The sequence below is a fragment of the Peromyscus maniculatus genome, chromosome 11, assembly GCF_049852395.1.
Source record: "Peromyscus maniculatus bairdii isolate BWxNUB_F1_BW_parent chromosome 11, HU_Pman_BW_mat_3.1, whole genome shotgun sequence".
Classification (NCBI taxonomy): domain Eukaryota; kingdom Metazoa; phylum Chordata; class Mammalia; order Rodentia; family Cricetidae; genus Peromyscus; species Peromyscus maniculatus.
In genome coordinates this window covers 98,347,594-98,357,434 of record NC_134862.1, presented here as the reverse complement: position 1 = coordinate 98,357,434, position 9,841 = coordinate 98,347,594, and the positions used below count along the sequence as shown (strand labels likewise).

The following is a 9,841-nucleotide window of genomic DNA, read 5'->3' as shown; positions in this document are numbered from 1 at the left end:
ATTTAGCTCAGTGATAGAGCACTTGCCTAGCAAGCACAAGGTCCTGGGTTCGGTCCTCAGCTCTAAAGAAGAAAAAAAAAAGAAAGTGGCATCTAGTTTTCTAGCTCTCTTTGCTTCCTAAATACCATGAGATGTGGGAGCCCATTTTCAGGTTCCTAGTGGCTTTACCCAGCAGGTCTGTATAGAAAGGATGATTGGACCACAGGCCTGAGTGCAGGTGTCTGAGATGATCTGTACTTGGCTGTGCTGGGGGCGGGCGTCTTTTGTGCCACACCTTGGCATTTCTATAAATACCTTAGAGCAGAGACAGTCAGGGCCCATTGGAATGGGTTCCAGGCCCTCTCGAGGGTATCTTGTATTTTCTATCTGTTTATCTCCACAATATAAATCCTTCTGTCTAATATTTCCTGCAGCTCACACTCAAGAAAACTCTGGGGAACTGTGGGGGTGGTGGGTAAACATCCTGCAATAAGATGAGCAACCCTTTAAAGTTCTGAACTATGTTAACTCCATTTCCTTATAAAATGAAATTATTTTCATATTCTGAGACAATTCAACGTGAGCTATAGATCAACTACTTTATGTGATGAAAGAGAAATACTAGGTTTGTTTATATCTTAATTCATATATTCTTCTTGTTATTGGCATTGCCTCGTGACATTAAAATATGAGCTAAAAACGTTTGTTCCAAATCTTTATTAGGGATCAGAGAGAGGGAGAAGAATATTTTTAAGTTTTTAATTAATTGCTTTTTAAAAGTAGTAGTGTCAGGATGGAGATAACGAGAAGGAAGCTCCAGAGTGTCATAAGTTAGGACTGTGACATAATCCCAAAGAAATGAGAGAGAAGGTGGAGGAGCAGAGTGCTGCCTCGAAGGAGGTTCATCCCGCTATTCACTGAGCACAGAGCCGCAAGTGGAGACTGGCTTGGCACTCCCTTCCCATCTCCTGTTGATGCTGGCTAGGGTGCAGGAACAGGTTTGCTTTCTCTGTCGATTAAAGAATAAAACTCAGAACGTAAGTGTTACTGAAGTCTTGGTGTCTAAGCAAAGCTACCATATGCTACCAGCAAAACTGGGGTCCCTCTTGGGGTTCTTCATCTTGTTAATAAAATACCAATCGTGGATTCAAATGGAAGCTTGAGGACAATTTATTAGAATTCTAGAGAAAAACCCTAAGACAGGCCGTGGAATCTCAGCTACCTGAAGGAGGAGACTGGAGAAGATAAGCTGGTCTAGTGGTCAGTCCCAAGACACAGGCAGCCACACTATAGGGAGGGCAGCCTTAGAAAGAGTGAGGAAGCCCATGTGCCAGCTAGAGGGGTTAAAGGCATTTGTAGACGCTGTCCAGCATCAGAAGAAGAAAGATAGAGAAGAAAGGGGAATAGTTATGCCTTGCTGAGTCCTGGAAGGAGGGCTGAACCAGAGGAACTTCATGGCAGTTCATAGGGACTGCACCAGGGACAAGGAATTCTGGGAAGGTAACGTACATTGTCTTAAGTTGACCCTTCTTCCTAGGGGTGGTCCCTGAGCCAGCCCTTCTACCCTGCCCATCTGGATTGACCCATAAGGGATGAGACAGGACACACCTGGAAGTAGACTCCATTTTGTACTGACTCTATCCCATGCACACAGTAGCAAGTCCTCCATTACCAGTGCGGTGACTGAGAGACACCTCATGTACCTAGAGGAGTAAGTTACAGCAGTTACAGCTCAGTCTTCAAGAGCAGCTCACATGGGGAGCTGCTGGCATCTTGGGAAGCCTGCCTTTCTTTGAGAAGTCACCAGGCTTTCGAGGCTGAGTGTCTCGAATAGGGAATTTGTTTCTGCTTTTGCTGTGTGAGCAGAACTGTTCATCGGGCCTATTATTCAGCACTGGCTGGAGACCTTTGCTTGACAAGGACCAGCTCCTACTCCTGCTGCCAGATGGGATGGTGGTGGAGGGAGGAGGGGTGGAGAGGAGTGGGAACCGGGGAGGTAGGGGTGTGTGTGTGTGTGTGTGTGTGTGTGTGTGTGTGTGTGTGTGTGTGTGTGCGTGTGTGTGCGCGCGTGCACACGTGCGCGCATTGCCTCCCAGTATTCTGAGAGAGCTTTGTCACAGCATTGCCTCAGCATACCTTTAAAGTCATACTCTTTCAGGCCATGTTTTTGCTCTGGCTGCTTTCACGGCCGTGACAACGTCTTGTCAGAACTGCTCTGTTATGGACTGAAGTTCTGTCTCCTGACAGGAACGCTAATAAAAGCCAAAGTAGGTACAGGACAAGGAGAGGTGCCTTGGTTAACACAATGTGGCACAAACCTTCAGGTACCTAGTTAGTACCTTGTGGGAGGGGCTACAGAATGGCATGTGCCGTCTGTAGAGTCCTCAGCTTGCCTTGTAGGATGTGCCCTGGGTCAAGCCCCTTCTCTGGCTTGTGGGCTGGAGGGTTTCTCTGGAGAGCCTGTGTCAGGATTCTTGGAGGGTTCATCGATTGCCTTTCGGTGGCTGTGATAAAATACCATGGCCAAAAGCAACCTGAAGAAGAAGAGTTTATTTTAGCTTAGGGTTCCAGAGGGATAGAGAGCCCATTATGGCAGGGGGAAGCATGACACGGTGGCAGGAGCAAGGAATTGGCTGGTCATATTTTCTCCCACACTCAGGAAGAAGAAAGAGACTGGAAGTGAGGCCAGACTGTAAACCTTCAAAGCCCACCCCCAGTGACGTACTTCCTCTGGTAATCCCACACCTCTTAAGGGTTCTATGACCTCCATAGACTATAGACCAAGTATTCAAATGCATGAGCTGGTGGGAGACATTTCTCATGCAAACCACCACAGATGCCAAGGGCATACTATTTTGGTTCAGGCACCTAGCTATAAGAGCATGCTTCCTTCTGGGAAGAAGTGCCTTCATAGGGATCTTTTGCTGTCTCCCTGCTTGTTCTCCTGGACAGCTGTCATTTCTTCCTTGCAGCCAGACAGGCTCCCTTGGTCATCAGACTTGCTTCCCTGCAGGATGTGAAGTTTAATTGTGTGTTGGAAACTAATGCAATTTGAGACTGATTTTCACAGAGCTGTGTGCAAGCCCTCCATGTCTCCTCCTCAGGTTGCACTGAGAACCCTGTGCCTTTCTCATTGCTGTGACCAAATACCCAACAAGAAGCAACTCGAGGGAGGAAGACTTGATACTGGCCTAAGGTCCGAGGGGCTACAGGTTGTCCTGACAGGGAAAGCCTTGTAATGGGTGTCCCCGGTAGCTGGAGCACACAGCTGGGATTCCTTCGTTGGCAGAACAGGAAGCAGAAAGGAGACAGGGGGTGAGATGAACTACAAAACCTCATGGTCTACCCCATTCTGATCTCATTCCTCCAGCTTTAGGCCCCAGTTCCAGAAGATTCGGCAGCCTCCTGAAGCAGCACCACCAGATGGGGACTGAGTGTTCAGACGATGTGAGCCTGGCATTTTGTATTCCAATGATGACACCCCCACAGAGATAACTTAGTGTAACGAGCAGCACGCAGGCTTTGGAATTAGGCAGCCCTGGATCTGTTCCTCACCCACTGCTCATAAGCTCTGTAAGCTTATGGTTGCTGAGCCTCAGACTTATCATCTCACAAATGGAGATGCTTTCTACTGTTGAGGATTGTTTTGAAGCATGTATGAACTAGTGATTCAAAATCCCTGAGCATGCCATGGGTGCTCAGGGACTGTGAGCTTCTTTCTAGTCATATTGAGAAACAATTCCAGTCATCCTTAGGAACAACTTTTGCCATCTAGTTTCTGAATGCATCCTGCCTACGGAAATGGTGCTCAATGATACACTGAAAAATTTAGCAGGACTGTCCATTAAGAAGCTAATGAGACCTACTAATTAGGCTTTTTTTCTTTATCCTATGCTTTTGCAGAACAAGATGAGGAAATGACTGTGATGTCAGGGAAATGAGAAGGGAATTCACAGCATGTGTACAGAGTTTAGATAGAAAATGATGCTAAATTCATGAGTGTTACTGCACTGGTTAGGTGCGTCACCAGCAAGTACTTTTCTATTGATTCTGCACACATCTTGACCATAAATATTAGAAGCTTATCTCCATCATTATATACCGCGTATGACTAGCCCAGAAGATTCTGACTTTGATGATCAAAAGATTCCAAATAAAAGATGAGGGAGAGAGAGAGGGAGAATTGCTGATAACAGAAGCCTATCTGCATGACCTCTGATGTAAATTGGCATGTCATCATTTTTAACTCAGTGGATATTCCATTTGTTTGTAAATTATGATCTCAAGTCTTATCTGGTAAGCAGAGTTGGGGTGAGTCTATGATAATATCTACTAGGTTGGCATGTTTATTGATAAGAGTCCAGTTCTCTTAGGATTTGGTATATTTAGTAGCAATTGTATGACCAATTCACTGACTGGTTTCTTTTGCTCTACATGGATGGGAATCATAGGCAGGTGATCAGTGCTGGCAACCGTGGGTCCTTGAGTACCCAAGGTCCAAGGGTTAGACTGGTGGGCCCAGAGGCTTCCAGCTTCAAGCCTTGTGAGCTAAAGACCCATGGCTCCAGATTTTAGAGGTCATAAACTTATGGATCTAGGCATTTGAGTTGGAGATGTTTCGCCAGCTCCAAACTTTAAATACTAGCAGTCCTATGCTTGGCAGCTATTATAATCTCAACTTCCAACAGTTGGTCTTGGAGGCAGCGGCAACAGGAGGAGGAAGAGGAGGAAGCCACACCTTGTTTTGTTACAGCCATCACATAAGCCTTAAGTACTGGGACCCTCAGCCTGATAGCAAATTTGCATGATAGTCTATCATATGCAGCTATGTACTTTAGCATTGATGTGTAATGTTTGGTGTCCTAATGAATGCCTGTGTCAGTAAACTACATGTTAACTATGCTACAATTGGATTGTGTATGTGTATGCACCTGTGCGTGTAGGGGCACAAATACTTGTATGAGTATGGAGGGGCCAGAGGTTCATGTCAGATGTCTTTCTGTATCACTCTCCACCTATATTTTGAGACAGGGTCTCTCCCTGAACCTGGAGCATACTGATTCAGCTTGACTGGTAGTCACCAAGCCCCAGAAATCCCCCTGTCTCCATCTCCCCAGGGCTGGGCTTACAGGCATGGACCACCTTGCCCAGCTTCTCGCATGGGTGCTGAGGATTCAGGCTCAGGTCACCATACTTGTGCAATAAGACTTCCTGACTGAGCCATCTCACCAGCCCCTGGACATCTATTTTCAGTATGAATTCCATTAAAAAAATATAAGAAACAGGTTTAATATAAGCAGCACGCAATTTTATCCTGACAGCAACCCATGAAAGCAACAATGAACACACCAAGTGATTGAGCTACACCAAGTAGGCTCCTATAAATCCATGCTGTGCTTGCACAATGACAGAATTGCTTTATGGCTCCTTTCTCGGAGCATACTGCTGCTGTGGAGCAGCTTATCACTGGACATTTTGGCACAGTGAGCCAAAATTGGCCAAGGGATTCTTTTAGCCTTTCTCATAAAAACTATGTTCACTACCAACCCTCAGATGCTGTCAAACCTGCTTGCTCCCAGTGTTTTGGGAGTGACTGGAGACAAAGGACATGGCTGAGTAAGGGTACCTGAATTGACACAGCCTTAAAACTACCCAAGGAGGCAGGGCCCAGAACTCCTGGAGTCACTGTGCTCGGTCCTGGGGCAGGGCTGCTTGACTAAGTTTAGTTGACAAGCAGCTTCTCTTTTGAGCTCTTAACCAACAAGTTAATTTTATTTTCATTATAATTTCTCTTCAATTCAGACAGTGGATAGAGAAGGTGATTCTTTGTGCAGAAGAGCCTCCATCTTGGAAGGCAGAAAGTTGAGCCAGACAAGCAAACAGAAAGCAAAACACAATCCCAGTAACTTAGTTAGATAATAGCATTGGGTGGTTTTGGACATTTTAACAAGTCTTTTTTGTTGTTGTTTTTAAAGACAGTCTCATGAAGTCCAGGATAGTCCTTGAATTTGCTGTGCAGCTGAGGCTGACCTTGAACTCCAGATCCTCCTGCCTCTACCTGCGGAGTGCTGGGATAAGAGGCATGTGCTGTCAGACTTCGCTAACCCTGGGGAGTTTTACACATCTCAGATGATTTGGAAGGAGCATAGATGTGAGGGCTGAAAATAGTGAGGGAGCTGGAAGAGTTGCTTATGAGGGAAGAGGAAACATTTTTACTGTGAGTAGCTTGGCTAATAGAGAACACAGACCCTTGATTAATAACTATGCAGGAGCAGTAAGGGAAAGAAATCCATTTGGGGTGTGGAAGCGTGAATAATGGAATCAATTAAGTATAGGAAAATAGGCAGAGTGTGAGATGTCAAATGTCTATTTCTGGGTTTTCCAGATGGGCCTCTTGAGGTTCTTTCAATGTTAAATATTTTCCAGTAAGATGGGTAAATTCTTAACCATCTCTAACTTAAAAGCAACCAAGAGGAGCCAAGGGCTCAGAGGGTTTCATGGGTACACTTTGGGAATAGAGGAGGAGCATGGTGAGAGGGTGTGCAGTGTACAGAGGACCTGGGTTCAATTTGTGTATATGTGTATTCATATGTGTGCACATGCACATATGAATACAGGCACATACATGCACACATGTATACACACAACATCAACACATACCTGAACACATACACACACACACACACACACACACACACACACACACACACACGCACTCACGCACACACGCACGTGTGCACACACACACATACATATACAAACATGACTTTGTTACACACACAAGGGTAAGTATGGGGCAAGTAGTCATATTTTGGGGCCCATGATATTCAGGGTACTGTATCTAAAGTAACTGTGTGAACCTGGGAGAATGGAGCCTAAAGATGAGGCAGACTAAAGTCCCATGCAATAGCCAACTTCATTCAGAGCCTCAGGCAATTTATACTCTGAGGGTTAAGAAGAGTTAAGGTGTCAATCCCAGGACAAGTCACATGTGACAAACCATGTTTGCCCATAGAGGCACAGGAGTAATGACAGCTGAAGTCAAGTCACTCCTACTGGCCACACCTGGGAGGTGCTTGAAACCATCCTGAGAACAGCTCCATGTTCTGGAGAAACTGAGGTCACAAGACTCTTGTTTTGTTTTCTCACAAGCACTCAGAATTCTCACGGAACTCCATTCTTGTACTGTGTTCTGACACGTCAGGTCACTGGGGGTGTTCTGCCTCCTGTCTGAGCAATCTGTTTCAGGTCTCTGAGGGAGACAGGGAGGTCCCAGGACTTTGCTTTGATACTCCCTGGCTTAGAGCAGCTGAATGCACTTTACCATTTAGGAGACCTCTGGTTTCATGTGGAAGTCGGGAAATTCTGGAGTTAAAAATATTAATGAGGACTAGAGATGCTGTTTTGGGGTGAAGCACTTGCCCAGAAGCCACAAGCTCTGGGTCTGATCCCTAGTAACACACACCCCCCCACACACACCCACTCATACACATGTGCATGTACACATATACACACACACACACACTCCTATACCTATGCATGCATATGCACACACACATTCTCTCTCACACACATGCACACACACACACACACACACACACACACACACACACACACACACACACACACAAAACCTTGGCCTGATTATTCTAGGGATCCAATCACAAGCCCGGGCCTGCAATGGGGCAGAAGAGAATTTAAGATTCTAGATAAGGTGGCACAGTAGTGTAATGAGCACACAGTGGGGCCTCAGGAAGCTGAATGCCACCAGTGAACCCGAGACCCAGGGTGACACTTAGTGCTGACTTTAGGCACATCTCCGGCCTTTCTTGGCTTCTGTTTCTTTCCCTGTGGAGTTGATTTCAAAGATGGTGCCGTGAGAACACAGCACATCCCCGGCTCCGCACACAGGCCTCCTCAGTCTCAGCAGTGGCTCTGCTGCCACCAGCTCCTATGTGACTGGTGTCACACTGGTGGCACCTCTGCTGCCACCAGCTCCTATGTGGCTGCCTTCAGCCATGGGGCTCCAGTGTCCTGCCACAGGCGGGGCCCACGGGAGGGCCAGGAGAGAAGGGTCAGTCCACAGGGAAGCAGGGCCACCCCCTGAGATGTGCTACACCGGCCTCCTGTGGTTCAGAATCAGCCGACGTACTTAGTATTTTGTGTGTTCACAGTCATGCTTGATTCCCTTCCCTTCCCTGGGTCTGAATTTGCTAATTTTATTCATGGTATGAATATGACAGTTACCTGTCGCTGAGGTTTTTAAACTCAAATCTATATTTTTCCTTTTTTGTAGTTCTTGATCTCACTATCCCAAATCCTTTTGGCACAGCATCAGAATATAAACAAATAAATGGAACATACAGAGTTGTGAATCTTATAAACCAAAAACTGTGTGTCCTTTTGGAGTGCAAGCTTCATGGAGTTAAAGAATAGAGAAATACACATCAGTGAGAGATAGCAAATGAAGGGCACTGATTCTTTTCAGGGGGGAGAGAGGGGAATTTGGGAAAGAAAATCCTAAGGACGTCAGCTATGTTTTGAATGGATCCAGAGAAATCAGTGAAGTGTAGGTGTGAATAAAGAGTTGATCTCCATGGTGCTGGCGACCTTCCTTAGAGCGGGGCCTGCCAGGCTGATGGGAGGCATGCAGAGGTGGGAACTCTGCACAGTGGCTCCTGCGTGTATCGCTGGAGTCTTGGGGCTCCACGCTTCTTCAGCTTGTACCTCCTGATCCTGTTATGTTCCCAGCTCGAGTCAGAGTCAGCGTCTCTGCCCTCATAACTTGGTCTCCCGGGAACTCACTGTGCACACAGGGTTCTATTCACAGCTTTGACATCTCGAGTTCTTAACACCAAATGTTTCGCAAGTGCCATCTAATCCATCACTGCTTTCATTTTATTATCTCCTCCTACCAGAGCCTGACTGGATCCTAGCCTCAAAATCAGAATGCCATCAACTAAATTAAGTCTCCCCTCTCCAGTGATTATCCTAAGAGACTGACCTTTAGGGATAGGGCGTGGCTGAGCTGTCCAGGCAAGGTTAAAAGGAGAGATGCTATGGCTCTGGCTTGCAAAGGAGTAGGAAAGAGAAATCAGAACTTGACTCTGAAAATAAGGATCTTTTCATTGACTTTATTTTATTCCTTAAAAAAAAAAAAAAAAAGTTGCAGAGCTGGCCTCATCACCAGGTCTGTCATAGGCTGTCTCCTGTCCTCCACCCTTATAAAGTTCTGTATAAATTTATGGTTACTTACTGATGTAAGCCAATATGGAAATTTCTTCACTATTTTAGAAAAAATGATTTCTGTCTCAGCTCTGTTGTTTTCAGTGCTAGCACTTGAGTTTAGGCATCACCAGGGATGTTCAGTCACGTGTTAGCTTGTTGTCCGTCATTCAGGATCAGGTTTGTTCTGCTGCACACACTCTTCTCCCAGCCATCAAAGCTTGGCTTGGGAGCCCAGGCACATGGTGGCGAGGCATTTACAGCATGATGTGGGTTTGTCTTGATGGCCTGCTGAGGTCCATTCATCTGACCCCCAGGCTTGTCTCTACCCTAATGGCATCTAGCGTTTGAACAGCATGTTCAGTGGAACCCTGCTGAACAGGCTCTTTGGCGCTGTATCGCTGTATCGGCATTCCTGCTGAAACTCCCTGCAGCCTGCTGGCACTCCGTCTTCCAGGATGGAGGACCCCAGCATCCTTTCAGTGGCTTATCACTGCTTCTGGCTGAAGAAACTTCCTGGGCTGTTCCCAGCCCCCTCATTTCCCCCCACAAGGTGGCCACTTTCCATGGCAACAGGCACTGTTTTCCAAAGACTTCACCTGAAATTGATGCTGAGGACTTCTCATTTCAGATCTGA

The 9,841-nt window shown here is 46.3% G+C and overlaps 1 long non-coding RNA gene across 1 annotated transcript in view; it reads left to right on the top strand.

Moving 5' to 3' along the window:
• Positions 1–1,215: 1,215 nt before the first annotated feature.
• The window catches only part of LOC143267738 (uncharacterized), a 30,312-nt gene continuing 21,686 nt past the window's right edge, over positions 1,216–9,841 (top strand). Inside the window, exon 1 of the long non-coding RNA XR_013043170.1 lies at positions 1,216–1,479. This is a non-coding gene — a long non-coding RNA (uncharacterized LOC143267738). The remainder of the gene's footprint in view (positions 1,480–9,841) is intronic.